A 16701-nucleotide genomic window follows, 5' to 3' on the forward strand; every position below is an offset into this window, starting at 1 on the left:
GATTCCATCTTTGCGGTACAGAGAGGAAAATCTACCTCTGAGCTAAAAACCTTATGTAAATGTGAAAGAAAAAAAAAACAATACGGTTTCATGGTTGAACCTGAGATAAAACCGTTTTTCCTCTCGCCGCTTGTCACAACCACACTTCTTACTCAGCTGCCGCTCGCTCCTCCGATCCTCTCACTCACTTCCCTTCTGATTTCAGTGCAGTGGGCAATTGTTACATGAATGATGGTACCTATCAGTGTAGTGCATGTGTTGTAAAACTGTCAGCCGCTGACAGATTGACTGACATGGTCAACCCATTCGATCACCACCACAGCAGGGCGAGACACGCTGTGAACAACACGCATGAGGAGAGGGAGCGGGAGAAAACAGGTGCATTAAGAAAGTAATATTTTATTTAGTTGTGTTCTGTGAGCACTGGGCAAATCTGGCACTTAAATAAAACCATAAAACAAACATGGTTGGTTTTCAAAGAAAGGAAAGCGCCTGATATATAGAGGAGGAGTGTTCCTGTGTAATTTCCAACAGCTGTTGATTCAAAGGGAAAAACTTTATTTGGTCCAGATGGTCTCAGTCAGTGGCAGAATGAGAGAGCTGACTTCATTGGCTCTAGCCATGTGTTTTTCCTCCTGACAGAAATTAAAATGGTCGTTCGTTTGTCACCGCTCACTACACAGCTTAAAATGTAGCAATGAAACGTTCGTTGGCGATAATGCACCATAATTACTCAAACGCCTGTTCTTTATCTGCAGCGGAAGGGGGGGGGGGGGTACAAGGTGATGAGATTCGAGATCCCACAGACAAAGGACACGGTCAAAAGCATTGTTCCGTTTCAGCCGGGGGAAGTCATAATTCTGACAGCCTTGTGTTAAAAATACAGATAATTACAATCCATGCGTTGTTTGACCGTTTAGGAAGCAGCAGCAGAAGCAGAAGCAGCAGCAGCACAACATGTCGGTAGCGCCGTCAGTCCTGACACGCAGGAGTAGTGCAGCGGAGCAAGAATCAGGGTGTGATAAATGTATTTATTTTAGTGGTTTGATGGCTATTGATCTCCTCCACGGACGAACACTACGGGACCCTGAACGCGAAGCGAGTGGGCGGTTCTCTCTCACACAGACACACACACACTCTTCACACCTCGCAGATGAGGTGAAAAACACGCTGTTGCGGAGGTGTGGAAAGGTTAACAGTGGCCTCTGATTGCCAGTTCAACATAAAATCTGTCATTTATCGGAAATAAAAGTAAGAGTATCTCAGCAGTCATCTGTACAGAGTTAAGACAACGGAGCATGACAGGAGTTGAGTCACGGCGGCATGAAACTGACACACAGCACAAATATATCCACACGCTGGTTTTCAGGGCGTCCATGAGCGTTGAGAGCCCGACACATATGCAACTGATGCAGGCGCCGTTTGACTCAAGCATCCACTGCAACGTTGTGCTGCAGCACCACATTAACCATGACTCAGTGAATCACACAGGAGCCCGTGTGGAATGGGAAACTCGGCCCGGCCCGGCTCGGGCCGCAGACCGTGGCCAGTCATTACGGTTCGTGAGAAATACGGCAGACGCTTGGCTTTCGGCTCAGTTTCACTTCTGTGTTTTCGCTTTGATCTCCCCGTCGGTGTCATCCTCTCAACCTTTCTGTGTTTAAACGTTGGCATATGATTCATTGAGCTTTTTTTTTTATGCCTGCTGAAAATGTCAGCTGCCAGGCTTTCTACACACTATGCTTCTGAATAGTACACTTATATATTTGACTGTGCATAAATAAGGTTCAGTATCATGCATAGATAATATTTAAATATGAATAAAAATATTACAATAATGTTTGTAATGTAAAAACATGTAACATACAGTAACACTGAACTTGAAAACAATTACTCCTCCTTCTGGCCGTATTAGGACTCGGATATACTGTAGCATACATTTAAACAAACACGTATAAATCTATTGTTTTAATTAATTTTCTGAACCAAAGGTCAGTCAAAGAAGCACAATTGTTTTTCTCTGCATTTCACCCTAATATAAAAAATATAAACATGCTCAATTAAATGAAACAGTGCATTTATGTCATGGAAAACTAAATGAACTGTGAGAATGGCAGCTCAGTGTGCACTTAAAAAAATAACACTTGAAAGCCCTAGCTGTGCAGACATCGACACATGGCCACAGATTTCGACACCCTAACTTAGTGCAGCTCATTGTGGCCGCAAACACAGGATCTGATTGGGTAATCAGACTTTGAATTCACCAAACTGTGGAGAAAAGTCTCCAGAAACACACAGATAAGAACCGGGTGCAACTTGAGCTGCTAATAATTATCGTGAGCTCAGAAGCAGGTGTGTGAAGTTAATAAAAAAGCAGTAATTCCTCTATGATGTTGGCGTCATGCGCTCAGAGCATAAGCAGGTTTGATAAGAGTAGGCGTCACTTTAAAGCAACGAGGGGCGCTGACCTTACAGACAGATGACTAACAGACAGGCGGTCAGGCGGCGTCACTACAGCGCTCGCTGCAGTGTGAGTCACCGTCGACTTGACCTCGCAGACCCAAAAACAAGACGACTTTCCACCGAGGGCATTATGAGCAAACATACACAACACGGCTGCAGTGGGTTTGTATCCATGTGTGCATTGTGAAGTATATAGAATTTAAGATGATTATTTTCCTAAAGTCTTTTATTTTCTCGCTCTCCTTGGGCCGATGCTCATGTTCACTTGTGTAAGTGTGCTGTTATCTAAGCCATATTCTATGATACATATAAGATAAAGAGGCTATTGGCAGATGAACCAGCATTTGCATCTCAGGAAGTGCGTCAGCCTTATGGGACAGTCCCGAGGCAGGCGAGCTCACTGCTTTTCTGCTTTATGTAATGTGCGCTAACACACTTATGCTACACACACAAAGGTGGTAGAAGACTCCGTCATTAATGTAACACCTATGAGGCACGTGGTGGAAATATGGAAATATAACATTTAAAAGGAGCTTACATTGCAATACAACTCAAGTTATATCCTGTCTCATAACATTTTTATTATTTTTACGTTTCCATTACGTTACTCAATGTTGTGTTATCTGTTTTCCTCTTCCAGTAATATTGCATTAGATTTCCAATATTCACAGTGTGTTTTTCCATCTTTCACAGATCAAGACTTCATGGGCTTTTTAGATGAAAAATTATCAATACAAGATGAAGCATCAGCAAAAAAGCAGTGACACATTGCCAACACGCTCTTGTTCCTGGTGCCAGCATCAATAATTCAGCCACTAGCTCATAACTTTATTTTCAATGCATAATTGAGGCCAACCAATGTTTTCTTCAGCCATTTATATGTCAAGCAATTTTTAAACAATAAGGAGAGCAGTCCATTAAGCTTTTAACATCTTCTCTTTTTCATATGCCAGTAGATACCGGAAAGTACGGACAGCGCAGCCCAATCCCTCCTCTCTGCGCTGAGCGACAGGGAAAAGGGTTTCAGGTGTTTTCTCTTTGCAGCGGTAGCAGCTGGAAGCATGAAAGTCTTTTAGGGTGATGGCTGTGGTGAATAAATTAAAGTGGTAATTCCACATTTACGTAGTATGGTTTAGAAGAGTAGGGGTCCTGGTTGCGGTGAGGGTTTGCCACCTGCAGTTGTGTTGCAGCACGTGTTTGTTCGTCCATTGTGATTTACTGTGTCTCTAATAGATTTTTATTAAAGTAATTTTGCAAGTTGTCTGTATATTTCTAATAGTTAAAAGGACCAGCCTCACCCAGTGACTTATTATGACCTCTCTACATTTCTCATTTGTTTGTACCACTGCTTAATAAATATTGATTTACTATTTTAATCACATGTTAATCTCAAAACACATAGGTGCCACAGTTATGACTCTCTCAAGTCACACTGCAAATTTCCTGTTTGCAAATATTTATTGAAGATAAGATCCTGAGAGGGCTGTAAAAGAGAAGAGCAATCATTAAAGAGAGAATAGCTGTCTACAATATCTTCAAGTGTCAATATCAGCAACACAGGTTGACCCAGCTACTAATCAATTAGTCACTTTCCCCCAAATGGGTAATTATGCACACAGGCCATGTATATGAAGAGAAGCTCTGAGCAGTGATATCTAAAAACAGCAATAAATGGTAATAATTGTTACTATTGGTGTACAAATCAGGCTCATTGCTGCTTAAAGTGTAAAGGTTTATTAAAATGCACAAGCTGCAAGCTCCGTTTGAGGCGAGTCTTAAACCAGAAAGAATTCTGATCTTGTGAACTCCTTGCTTCCACTGTAGGAAATTATTCCTGAAATGATGCTTTGTGAAGCGTAACTTGCCAATACACTGGAGGAAATGCTTTTAAATCTTTACAGGAACTTGTGCTCAAAAACATTAAAATCAGGGCATTGAAGCAGCTCATTTGATTTTTTTCTGCCTTTTGAAAATTGCTTCGTCCGACATCACACTGGCAATAGAACACGTCATAACTAATTAGACAGTAGTGATTTGATGAAGGATCCATACGCTGCAGGCCTAATTATTAGCAGCAGTAGGTGAGTAGGGACAGTTTTATTCTCTGCACACGAACGGATTCATATGATATGTAACTTGTAAATAATGGCTCCACAGTGAACTATGCAAAGTATGCATTCGTAACTATGCACACGACTTACAACCTAAAAGCAGGTCAAAAGTCAAAAAGGCACCATCCGGTTTTCTGATGTCTCATATACTGTACCATCACCACTGAGATCATATTGTACTGTAGCACACTTTATTGAAATCGAATGTAGGCCCCTACAGTACACACTTCTATAGCTGTACTACCATATGTTCTCTCTGTGTCGCTCTCATACCAACTCCTTTCATCACAGAACGATCTTGAAACTGAAACTGTATTAGAATATTTGGGGAGCTGGAAATAAAAGGGAATCAGTGCCTTTTTTTCTAGGAAACTAGCTTTTAATGAGGAACACATGGCTGATAAACAACCAAACTGAAATCTCGTCCGGTCTAAACAAAATGGACAGCGACTAAAATATTTACGTTAGATATGGCTGTGCAGGGGTGTGTGCTGGAGAATGATCCATGCAGCTATGTAGTGTTGGGATGGTTTGTTCCTGAGATCAAGGTTGCTGGTTTAATTGAGCCTATACTGAACCCAGGGCTGAGAGAGCAGGCAGAGCGGCATCGATAAACTATGAAATGGTTCCAATATGGCCGATCGATGAGGCTTTGTGAGCAGCTCCCTTGGGGCTTTGATTTTGCTCTCACACAACAATCCAGGTTCTCTGCTCTTCAAAGGCAAACTCCACCTTTGCTGTTATTGTTGCTACCACGATGTTTGAGTGATGTCACTCAGGTCGATTTTATCAATGTCCATAAAGGCCCGCCCACACTTGAATCACCCGCAGACTGGTCCTTTGGTCTGTGCCGTGGTAACAACAACCAATAAAGGTCAATCTCCCATGGTAATGGCCAATTGGGTTTGTTCCCATTATTGGCCCTCTGAGCCATGGTCAACAAACAAGGGGCCTGGCAACGACAACACAAGTTACGCTCCAACTGTAAGGAGGCTCAGCTCCGTCTCCAAGTGGTGTTCTTTGACTCCCTCCGTCGGTGTGTGTTGTCGCGGGCCGTCCCTCCATCATGTGCAGCTCCTGTACGAGGAAACCTGTCGCAGTAGCGTCACATGAGCGCTGCCAGTGAGGGCTAACCGTCTAACCATTTCAGCTAATTGCCTCATTAATGATTCACCGGTGTTAGGCTGCTCTAGCACTTCGCTGTGGGGAGCAAATTGTTCTGATTGGTTTGCCTCTGTCAATTATTGATGAAGCAGTGAGCTGAAGTGCTAACACCTGGCTTTGGAGGTCCAAATGGCCCTGCATTCCCATCACATACTCCGTTATCACACACCCTGGGACCACATTCAGTCTTTAAGGGCTGGATTCTTGACTGTTCCTGTTCTGAGAGTAGATGTAGCATGCCCTTGGGCAACGGCTGTGATCTTAGTTGTGAGGATATTAGCTTATAGAACATGGCTCGCTGCCGTGCTGCTACAACGGTTTAGCCAAAACGGAAAATATAGACCGCAAGGGTTTGAAGACAGACGTCACATGACGGGGCAATGTACAGTAAAGCCCTGACTGTGTGTTTTATAAAGGCACATGTTCTGTGTCCTCAGCTATTGTCAGTGTGTTAATCAAGTGGTGTAAAGCCGACCTGACTTTACATTTATATGGCGAGAACCTACATAACCTTATACTGTCCAGGTTCTGCCGATAGAAGTAGAAGAAAAATGGTAAATCAGACTCTTTCATTTAGTAGTAGAAATATCCACTCAATACAATTTATTGAGTTAAACAACACATCTAGAAGACAGGAGGTGATGGGTAAATACGGACTCAGGTGTACAACTATGCCCTCGCATTTTACAGGTGAGAGCAAGGCTCTAATGTTGGCAAAGCAATGTCAATACTTGCTTTGTTTATGGTGATTCATAATGGGTGCAGGCTGGGCAACTTTACAGGAGGGTATGTGTAATTGGCTCTCCAGCAGACAGTAACTGGGTCCCACTATTGCCTGCGTGGCCCACCCACAAAGCCGCCCTTCAGGCTACATGAATCATTCCAACCCGGTACATGAGCTACAAAACCAGACAAAACAGAGTAAAGAAGCAAGTTTTCCCATATTAATGTAGCAGCAAAATGTGATTAACATAAAGCGATGTATGCACAGAGGAGACTCACGCACGCTGTTAGCAGAGCCACTCGCCTCTCCCTGACCTTAATTGAAGCTGAATAAAGAGTCACCCCCCATGCTGACGCCACTGTCACTCTGAATCTCAGCCAAGTGGGATTGCCATGTACACTCACAGGGTGGTCACTCTGCCTTTTGTCTTCACACTGGCACAGCACAGTCCACCCAGCCCCCAAAACCTCTGACTCACTGTGTGTCACCATAAACCCAGGCCTGAGGGAGGGAGCTCAGACAACGGTCCTGTACAGCTCACACCACAGGTGGTCTGAGTCAGGCTGATAACTTTGTATGTTTTATCGTCCCTTGTCCAACTGCTCCTTGTTTTTTTTAAATCCTTTCTTTCGCTTCTTTCTCTTAACAGATATCCTGATGTCGGAGCATTGATGACATCAGAGTGGCGGACCAATCGCACGGAGACGCACACAAAGCACAACATTCAAAAATGACTTCACTGAAGAACAAAAGATACACAAGATCTGCTGAAATCCCTCAAGATCCCCACAGCGTAATTCTTGAAAGCCTCTTCCTCCTCCTGGTTCCCACCCTGATATTTTACTTCCAGCTTTTTTTCTATAAAACGCGGAAAAAAAACAAAAAGAACACAAAGACTCGTGATATATTCATGAGACAGCGTCAGATAACGCATTGGAAGGACTATTTTCTCTTTGGTGGGAAGTTAACCGATGCATGCTTCTGTAAATAGATCATAATAAAAACCCAGTTCCTAATATAGGAAGCATACCAAGTCACTCTCACCAACCATCACCATTAACTCTAGAGTCTCTACAGTTGGATAGAGTATTCACGGTTAATAAAGTCAGTATTCTTATTACCTCCTCAGAGACCATGTAATTATCATTTCCAGTAATATTTCTCTACTCTTAGTAGAGACTTATTTGGAGTGTAAAAATAATATCCTACTCTTCTTATTGTCTTCACTTAACAGTCTAGTCTTCCTCTCCGATATCCACTCTAGGACATGTAAATAGAGATGAATGAGGACAGAAGCATGGAACAGACTATAGTGTATATTTATCAATCCCCAAGTAGATCACAAATCTCAATAAGTGGATATTTCAAACAAACAAGTTTGAAAGTCTAAAATACTTGAATTTGTTTCCTGATAGTTAAAGACATACTTCAACATATCATGTATTGATTTTATCTGTATATTGGAATAGATGCATCAATAGATGGTACGCTGAATTTTAATTTTTATATTTTTTACTTTTTGTTTATGTTTACCAACAAAAGCTTTCCAATATCTGCCTTCCTTTTCTTTTTCTGGCAATAACATCCTCCGTGTCTCCATGTGTGGTTTGTAACTGCTGTGGCAAAGCTGCTGTGAGGCTGATGGGCCATTTCTTCCATGTGTGGATTAAAAACAGAGCCCTGCTCCTGAGCCTGTAGATGGGAAATACAGACGCCTCACTGACTGCAGCGTAGACATGGGGATCTTGACGTCCATCTCCTATGGACTATGGAGATAACCGAACGGACCGATGAGCTGACGAACAGACAGCCTTGAAGGTTACGCCCTCTCAGAAAAACCACTGCATGGAAAACAGTATCGAACACCTCACCTCCATCATCGCGCTTCCTCTACCTCTCTGTGCAACGAGGAAAACAATGACGGCTCAGTCATTGTCATTCAGTGACCCCTCTACTGCTCCCACGTCTCCGCTGAGGTCTCCACTGCTTCGTGACGGGAGCGTCGCTCGGCGCCAAGTGCTGCCGATGGACCCACATGGCGATGGGGAGGAGTAAAAACAAACGTTTGTTGACTCAAACTCACACACACAAGCGCATGCACTCAGATGCAGCCATACACACCTAAATATGTAGCTGTATATATGTACAGTACATGTAGTCTCAGATGCTGTACTTTGCATGTTGACTTGTAGAAGGAACATGACCATTAAACATAGAGGGGGTAGGTAGTGTAGGCAAACTCTAAACCAATGTGATGCTTTGTCAGCTTTACAGCTCCTTAAATTGACTGGAGAAATGCACACTAACATGACAAAAATAGTTTAAGCGCTCCTGATCCCGAAGATCTTCCTCAGCCAAACACAACTGATGAGTTTTAAGCTCTCTGAAGGGACACATAACCTCGCCTTTGATGTCAAAACCTGGCCCTAGCGAGCGCTGGTAGGAGAAGAGAGGAGGGAAGGCAAACTGGGGCGCTCCAATTAAGTGGCAACACACAAAGTGGCACGGGGCATCCTGCCAGCAACTGTCTATTCATCCTGTGTCAAAAGGATTTGCACATCTCAATGAGCCCATGTGCTGCCAGAGAAGTTCCAGGAGCAGAGCAGAGAAAGGAAGTGGGGCTCGGAGACATAAAACAGCAGATTCGGACTAAAATGTCAAGAATTCCTATCGGTTCACAGAATATTCTCTCCAAGCAAGCAGCCACCTTAGAGAGTTCAATAACCTCTTCACCTCAAACTGTTACACATCATGCAGCTCTCTGGTCTGTCATGACCTCACGTCCTGCCTGAGGTTAACTTGGTGTTAATGAGCATGGCCCTCAGCTCCACCAGATGTTCAACCTTGTGGTTAAATACCTGTTACCCAATGGTTCTTTAAGGCCGCCCACTACAGCTGTACTCTCTGGACACAGTTAAACTAACCACTTCACCGAGGTTGTGGAGAGAGGAGCTAAAATTTTAAGCTGCACTGTACACGATACCACACTTATGAGCAGAATGCCAGTGGCCACGCATTGTGTGTCATCACTTTGACTATAGGTGACGAAAGATCTTAAATCAAACACCGTCACACGGCACTGAATCACTTCAGCATATTTAGAGTCAGCATGTAAACAAACTCAAAATGACGACTTATGACTTAGCAGTGATAAGTTAAAGAAGATTTAGAACACAGGGAGGATGAGCGTGTCACTCAAACGTGAGACGAAGACAGCGAGCAAGTGCTGAGCTTCTCTGAGCTTTTCACTTTCTCCGACGTGCAGCTGCAGGAAATACGTGACAGCTTGATTTGTTTTACGAGCCTCTGACTGTAAATACTGTGTTTTCCCCCAATAGTCACGTAGTGAGAGCACTTTCATTTAGAAATGACCCTGGCCAGGATGTACACACTCTACTACACTATACTGTATATATTGTAGTAGGCGTGTGTGTGTGTGTGTGTGGACTCAGACGCGCATGTACACTCTCTCCCTCACAAAGCTAATCTAAACAGCAAGGCTGTATGTAAACAGATCGTCAACATAATGGGATTGTTCAGTGTGCAAACAATAAGCTGTTAGTGTAATCACAGGTCAAAGATATAATACCCAGAAGGCCATGCTGTAGGTATATTAACATGATGGATATGGGGAGAGAGGAGAGGGTCAGGTATACGAAGGGTACAGAGCTCTGTTGGTTCAGATTTACCCCCTGCTGGGCCCCCGTCCGCTGCCTTTTTCTCCTCTGCCTCCCGTGCATGGGGCCCCTTTAATCAGCCTTCCTCCATCTCTCTCCTTCCTCTGTTCATAGACACTTGGTTCCTACCATTCTTTACCTCACTCTTATACCTCCTGTCTTTTTCTACACTCAGTCCCTCCAGCCTCCACCGTCCACTGTTTGGTCGTCAGTGTGGTAGCAGTATAAAGCAGCTCGACACTCTTGTTTCTAGATTAGGATGGACACCGCGTGTCTGATAAATTATTTATAGATAGATATTCACAAATATCTTGATGTTTCTGTCGCCAACTGTATAAATAAGCCACTTGACTGCACTTAACATAAAGAAGTTGAAAGTTTAATTCTCAATGCCATAATGAGCCTAAGTACGGCTTCAGGGTACATCCTGTGTGTAGCTTACTCTTCTGCACATAGAGCTTATTCACTTATCTCTGCTTTATTTGATTACCATCTAGCGTATTCCCTGAACTGGTTAATAAGTCCATGTCCCCCTGACTAAACACTTCATTAGTGTCATCACTGGCTGCCTTGTGTATGTACTGCATCTGTGGACCACTGAAGCAGATACACATTGGGGCAAAGTGAAAGAGTAAACGCACAAACGGAACACAGGGGAAGGAAAAACAACCTGTAGGATAACAAAAGGCACAAAGGAGGCTGGTCTGAGGATGAGGATTAGGCCTTCTGACTCGCAGATGGTTGCTCTTGCTAAGAACTACTGTATGTGACATTTCTGGTGAGTCAAAAAGAACATAATCAGACTCACTCCTCACTGAATAACAGAGCTGAGAGGCCTGAGGGACAATCTGGCACCTTGTTTCCTTTCAGTGTCTGAACCAAAAGATGTCTAGTATCACCCACTTGTGTTTCTCTCTTAGCTAAAGAATAAAATAGAATAAAAAGTAAATAGAAGCTGCTCCTACTTTCCTATACACACTCATGTACTGTAAAGCCCCTTCTCAAACACAGTATTTCTGGGAGTGTGTGTCTGGCGGGGTGTCATGATTAACTGACCTTAAGCCAGACAGGGCTGGGGTAGTGGGAGTGGGTTCAAAGGTCGGGGAATTACAGCGAGGCAATCCTTGTCAGCTTCTCTGCTCAGATCTAATCCTGACCCCCAGGCCAACGGCAGACTGGAAAAATGAGCTCATCATCTTATGAGTGCACGTCACGACTCACTCCAGAAACACTCGGCCGTTTGAGATCTTAAGAGTGAAAATCAAACCTCAAATGCTGAAAATGTAGAGTATGAAGTCATAAGGTTTTCAGTGGGAAGATATCCTGGAAGAGGACAGTGCTAAGAGACAGCGGAAAAGACGGAGCCGACCCGCTTATGTCACACAGCTAATGACAGACGAATAATAGAGTCTTTGAAGCCCTCACTCCCACCTCACTCAGGCCTGGGCATAAGCTTGGGCTCTGGTTGAACAGTTAGCCATCGAGCCCCTCAATGAGATGAGATATGCTCCCAAGACGATTTAGTGGGGGGGGGGGATTAACCAAAAGCCTTGAAAGAAACGCTCCGGGCTGACCCCAGTGTAATGCCACTGAAAAAAAACACCATAAAACAAATCAGTAACATCTGATTAGGTAATGGAGGAAAGCTCATGCTTTTAGTAAAAAAGCCTAAATGACAGTGTAATTACTGTTGGCTGTGATGTTAAAAATCACAAACAAGCTATAGTGACTCTTAAAGCACCGGGTAGAAGGCGCCACTGCAGAAATTAATAAATGAGGGAAATAATAAATCGCAAAAAAAACTGTGGACAGGTGGCATTTGAGCCTGCACCGTTTAGCTGTGCAGTCTGGCTCCCGACAGCTTGATTTAGTCTCCTGCACCTGAGCCAGAACCTAGAGAGAAAATTAACGGCAGGAAAACTGCTTAACTAAATTCCAATTTACCCGCGTTGAAATACAATTGATGAAGCTAATGGACGTTTTGGTATTGTGATCTCGCAGAGACGTGTTCACCAAGGTTCAGTGCACAGGACAGCCAGACAGGTAATAATATTGATGTGATTTACCCTTATGGAGCCTGGTTCTGTTTACTGGGACATTAGGGTTTGTCTTTAGGGTGTAAAATGAAGATTAAAGTGGCTCCAGGGGAGACGCTAGGAGACATTCTGTTTCCCCTGCTGTGAACGGAGCCTAATCATTCAGTTTAAGAGGAGTGAAAAGTTTGTAGAGTCCAGAAAAGTTACACATACATGCCTTCTGGGCCCCCTACAGAGCAGCGCGTGTGAAGCAGCAGGGGACAACCATATGCTATCAAAGTGTTTTTCAAAGCTCCCATCTTTGCTCAAATTCATTATACAGTATCATCACAGATACCTGACAAAAACAGAAAAAAAAACATAATTATGCAACTTCTTTCTGTTGTTCTCCTGGAATTCCTGTGTTCAGACCGTGGCTGTGGACCAGTCATATGGGGCAGCCCATAATTTTGTACTTACATGCTTTTAAAACACTGCTGCTCACTGACAATTAAATATTTATAATAAATTTGTAATTCTTATCACAACAAGACCCATCTCTGTTGCCAGGGGTTAATTTGTGCTCAGCCTTCATTTCAATTGTACGGTAGTAAATGCCCACATTATTTCCCACATGGGCCTGGACGACGGGTTTGATTATCCAAAGGAAGGCCTTGGTCGGCGCCGTTATTGTCAGAGGGGTCATAAGCTGCAGTAACGGCTACTGGGGTCTTATTGCTATGGCGATCAGCCCCTTGCCACTTGGCCTCTGTGACCCCAGTCAGAGATAAGCTTTATGGGAAAGCACATTAACATGCTCTGGCAGTCACCTCCCTCCTTTATCAAAGGCAGTTGTGTGAAATCAAGTGTTTATGGACCCCCAGTGAGTGTACTGCGCTACTGATTGCCTTTATTACAGGTTGAGTGTAAATGAGCTGGTGGTGGACAAAGGACCTACAGTAGTTGGGAGAACAGAGGACGTAATACTGATGTTATTCCCACTAACTGAGCAATATCTTTAATGGCTGCAACACCCCATGAGCAGGCTACCACTGCTGTCTGCAGTCTGAACGCCGTATATCAATGTCTTCCATTCTTTCTACAAGAACTGACACAAGCATAGCATAAATGTGGTTACTGATGTAAAATGACATATTTGTATTTTTTTATTTGACTCTTATCAGCACTACTGTAAGTTTTTTTTTAATGCCTTCTTCTTTGTGTTACACTGATTCTATTAACTACACTGTTAAATAGATGTCTTTTTTATATTCCTTGTGTGTTATGTTGATGAGACTTTTTCTGTGGTTATGAATAAAAAAGACAGAAGTGTCAGTAGGGTGCCCCTGCTTACAGCCTGGTCGCTGGTGAAAGATCCTTTCAGTATGTCTGCAGTGATGGATGATGATAACCCTGTGTCTTTGTACACATCAGGGGGCCCTACTGTTATCACTGGACAGATAGAGGGAGCAAGAAAGAGAAAGATGTAGCCGCAGCTTAATGTCCTTCTCTGGTGCTGTGCATGCTCTTTCCTATTTGCTTTTCCCTTCACGGCAGAGTTAACATCGTAAATTAACCTTTCCAAGCCCCCTGCGTTCAGAGACTGGTGCGCAATACAGACAAAGGGGAGAAAAAAATAGATCTGTGTTATGCAATGAAGTAGTGGTCAGAGACACAGCCTGTTACAGAATTGAGCTATTCCTTGTCCAGCGATAGGGAATAAAACAAAACACTTTGTTCAGTCAAGCAAACATTTCTACTTTATGTGCATGTCCCGCTATGAGGCTGCCTTTCATTTCCCATCCTTGAAATGTAAATGAAACACATGAAGGAAAATCGTATTGTAGATCCTTATCCTCTCAGTTCGAGTCTGTAAATAGGATGTAAATACCAAACAGCTATGCATGCTCATGTACAAGCAATTTGTTCAGGTACTTTTATAATCCAGACTTCTCATATGGCATGTAATGATGAAAAAAAGAGAAAACTAAATAAATTGTGAACACGGAAATGGTTTGTAAACGACTTCAGAACTGGAAAATATATGTCTTTGCTGTTAATGTTTTCTTACTGATAACTAATGCATTGGCCTGCCATTTACTACAGTGCTCTGCTCATGTTACATGTTATCTTTTTATGTTTCAAAAGGTAGGGCTGAGGCAAAAAGGACCATAAATCACTGGTTTGTGGAATAAGATGAGGACGGCAGTCTGACCATACTCTCCATAGGTTTTTCCGTTGCCACTGCACGTTCACGGGCATATTTAATTATTAAGTACATATCCTTAGTGTCTAACACAGCCAATAATATGCCATGGCAAAACGGTTGAGCTTAAAAGCAGTAGAACCTGCGCTGCCATTTCATTTCTTACCAAAAACGACATATCACCAGCTTTAAAGTGTGCCGTTCTTTTAAATGGCACGCACTTGTTTCTGATAGATGAATGCAAAAGCATTGAGCAAACCATGAAGCTGGTAACACAAGCAATTTTGACTCATTCCAAATTGACCAAATTATTATTTGCAAGGAAGAGATTCTGAAGATGTTTTTTTTCTTGTTTCTAATACTGTTTCCAGAGAAAACAACAATTATCTATATGCCAAATTTGCCTCTGCCCTAGCAGCTCTAATGTGACATTTTATGAGGACGGCGACAGAGGAAGTGAGGAGAAATTCTCTATGGTTTCTAAGAGTGTTTATTTTCAACCATGTTAGAACCATGTTAAATCCTGAGGCGCTCATGGTAGATGGAAGTGTCTAATTTTTAACCTGTGCTAAAGATATTTTAAATTTAATAAATAATTATAACAAGAAAACATGTGATGTTCTGCTCTGTCCGCTGAATATTTCCCACGATGACACTGCACAGACATGAAGGATAAAATTAATGACACAGAAAATGAAACTGAGGAGAATAAAATGTTATAGTTACACAAAAAGCCTGTAGGAGAGTTTGTGTCCTGCTAAATCTGTCTCTTCTACCGTGGCTCTTTTCACTCATAACATTAATGATGAAACACAAAGAAAGCTCAGTCTCAGAAGCTATGACCCTTGACCTGTGGTTCCCAGCTGTGTCAGATGGAGAAAGAGGTTGAAGTGAAGTTTCACTTCACCTTGACTAAACTGAGTGCCCATGGTTAATATTTCTCACTTTGGCAGCTCAAAATAAACAAAGGAAACCACACACTAGAAGTTGTAGACATTCCGTCATAACCTGTGCACTTTGCCTGCAACTAAAGGAGTGGGTTTTAGTTCTGTGAAGGTTATCACTCACTCACTCACATTCCTCAGGTCACTGACACAGAGCTAGTAGCACATGTTTGTTTGTGTTTCGTAGATTCCGACAAATTGTTTACAAGAGGACACATTCAATTGGTTATTTCATTATCGCCCTAGGTGAAATCAATTGACAACACCGATAACAAAGCCACATCAATTTGTGACACGACATCAGCACATTTCTCTAAATGATCGAAGGGCACTTTAGCCCATGAGTCCTTGTTAGCTGTGGCATTTCAGTGGAAACCCATTAAATGGGCCATATTATCATGTCTACTGTGAGAATCTTCTCAGATATTATTGTTCCACAGTTGAGTCACTGGTTGTGGCCAGAAATTCCACATGTAGAGGTTCTTTTTCTGCTCCCCTCCTTTCCCCTTGAGTGATATATGGCAAAGGAAGAAAGAGGCTCTTGCTTCTTCTCTGTCATTCCCTTCTCTCCCCTCCTGTAGCGTAGGTAAACAATGCGAGTGACAGTCCCTCATCACTCAAGAGGCTGAATCTCTGGCCCTGACCCGATAACATCAAGTGTGTGTGTGTCACCTGTCAAGTGGCTTCTGTCACACTTCAGTGGGAACTCAAAAACAAGACTGTGTGTCTGTGTTGTGAAGTCGACTGGGGGATGGTGTTGTGGGTTTAAGAGTGCCTGTTGGCATGCAAGCGCAGGCCTCTCTAGGCATGAGTGGAGTTGAGAGTGGTGATGGGGGGATGGTGCTTGTGAAGGTATGCCAGGAAACCGAGAAAGAAGGAGGGGGTGGCGTAACGACCCAAATGAGAAGGACTTGTGCAGACACTGTGAAACTATCTCATTTTGTAGGCTCTGCTAGTCTCATTCTCATGTTCAGAATGGGCAGGGTGATCTGGGAATGCAATTATTTTCACCTATAAAAGGCAACATATGCCAAGATCATAAAAGTTCTTATTGGACGGTAATTTATTAAAGCAAGTCATAGGAATGGAGAGAGGTAGGGCACAAGCTATAATATGAAGGTGTCGTTCTGCTTCTCATTAAGGTCCCGAGTGTCAGTGAAATTCAATACCTCAGGTGCCTGACAGAGGAGGATAAATGAGCTAAACACAAGATGTTCTCTCTTTATAAAATCCAGGGGAAATGGGAACATTTACTGCTGTCACATCATGTCTACATTTCATTGTCCATCAATTTTCTGGGATCCGCTGTAAACCTGCATTAATCCACGTGTCCAATTAAGCCTACATGGCTTTGACATCATGGACACAGCTACCGTACATAGTTATGAAAATTCTCC

The 16701-nt window shown here is 43.0% G+C and overlaps 1 protein-coding gene and 1 long non-coding RNA gene across 3 annotated transcripts in view; one reads left to right on the plus strand and one right to left on the minus strand.

The window, feature by feature from the left end:
• LOC114851911 (uncharacterized) overlaps positions 1–9858 on the minus strand; it is a 166127-nt gene extending 156269 nt beyond the window's left edge. Inside the window, exon 1 of the long non-coding RNA XR_008694105.1 lies at positions 8334–9858. This is a non-coding gene — a long non-coding RNA (uncharacterized LOC114851911). The remainder of the gene's footprint in view (positions 1–8333) is intronic.
• The window catches only part of mafa (MAF bZIP transcription factor a), a 65117-nt gene extending 50147 nt beyond the window's left edge, over positions 1–14970 (plus strand). The window contains exon 3 of one of the 2 annotated variants that reach the window (XM_029143792.3): positions 7112–14970. The gene's annotated coding sequence lies outside the window, so the exon portion shown is untranslated. Of the gene's footprint in view, positions 1–3156; positions 4091–7111 lie in introns of those variants that run through there. The other variant, XM_055507204.1, reaches the window with a different exon arrangement.
• The last annotated feature ends 1731 nt before the right edge of the window (positions 14971–16701 follow it).

The sequence above is a fragment of the Betta splendens genome, chromosome 3 (genome assembly GCF_900634795.4).
Source record: "Betta splendens chromosome 3, fBetSpl5.4, whole genome shotgun sequence".
Taxonomy (NCBI): domain Eukaryota; kingdom Metazoa; phylum Chordata; class Actinopteri; order Anabantiformes; family Osphronemidae; genus Betta; species Betta splendens.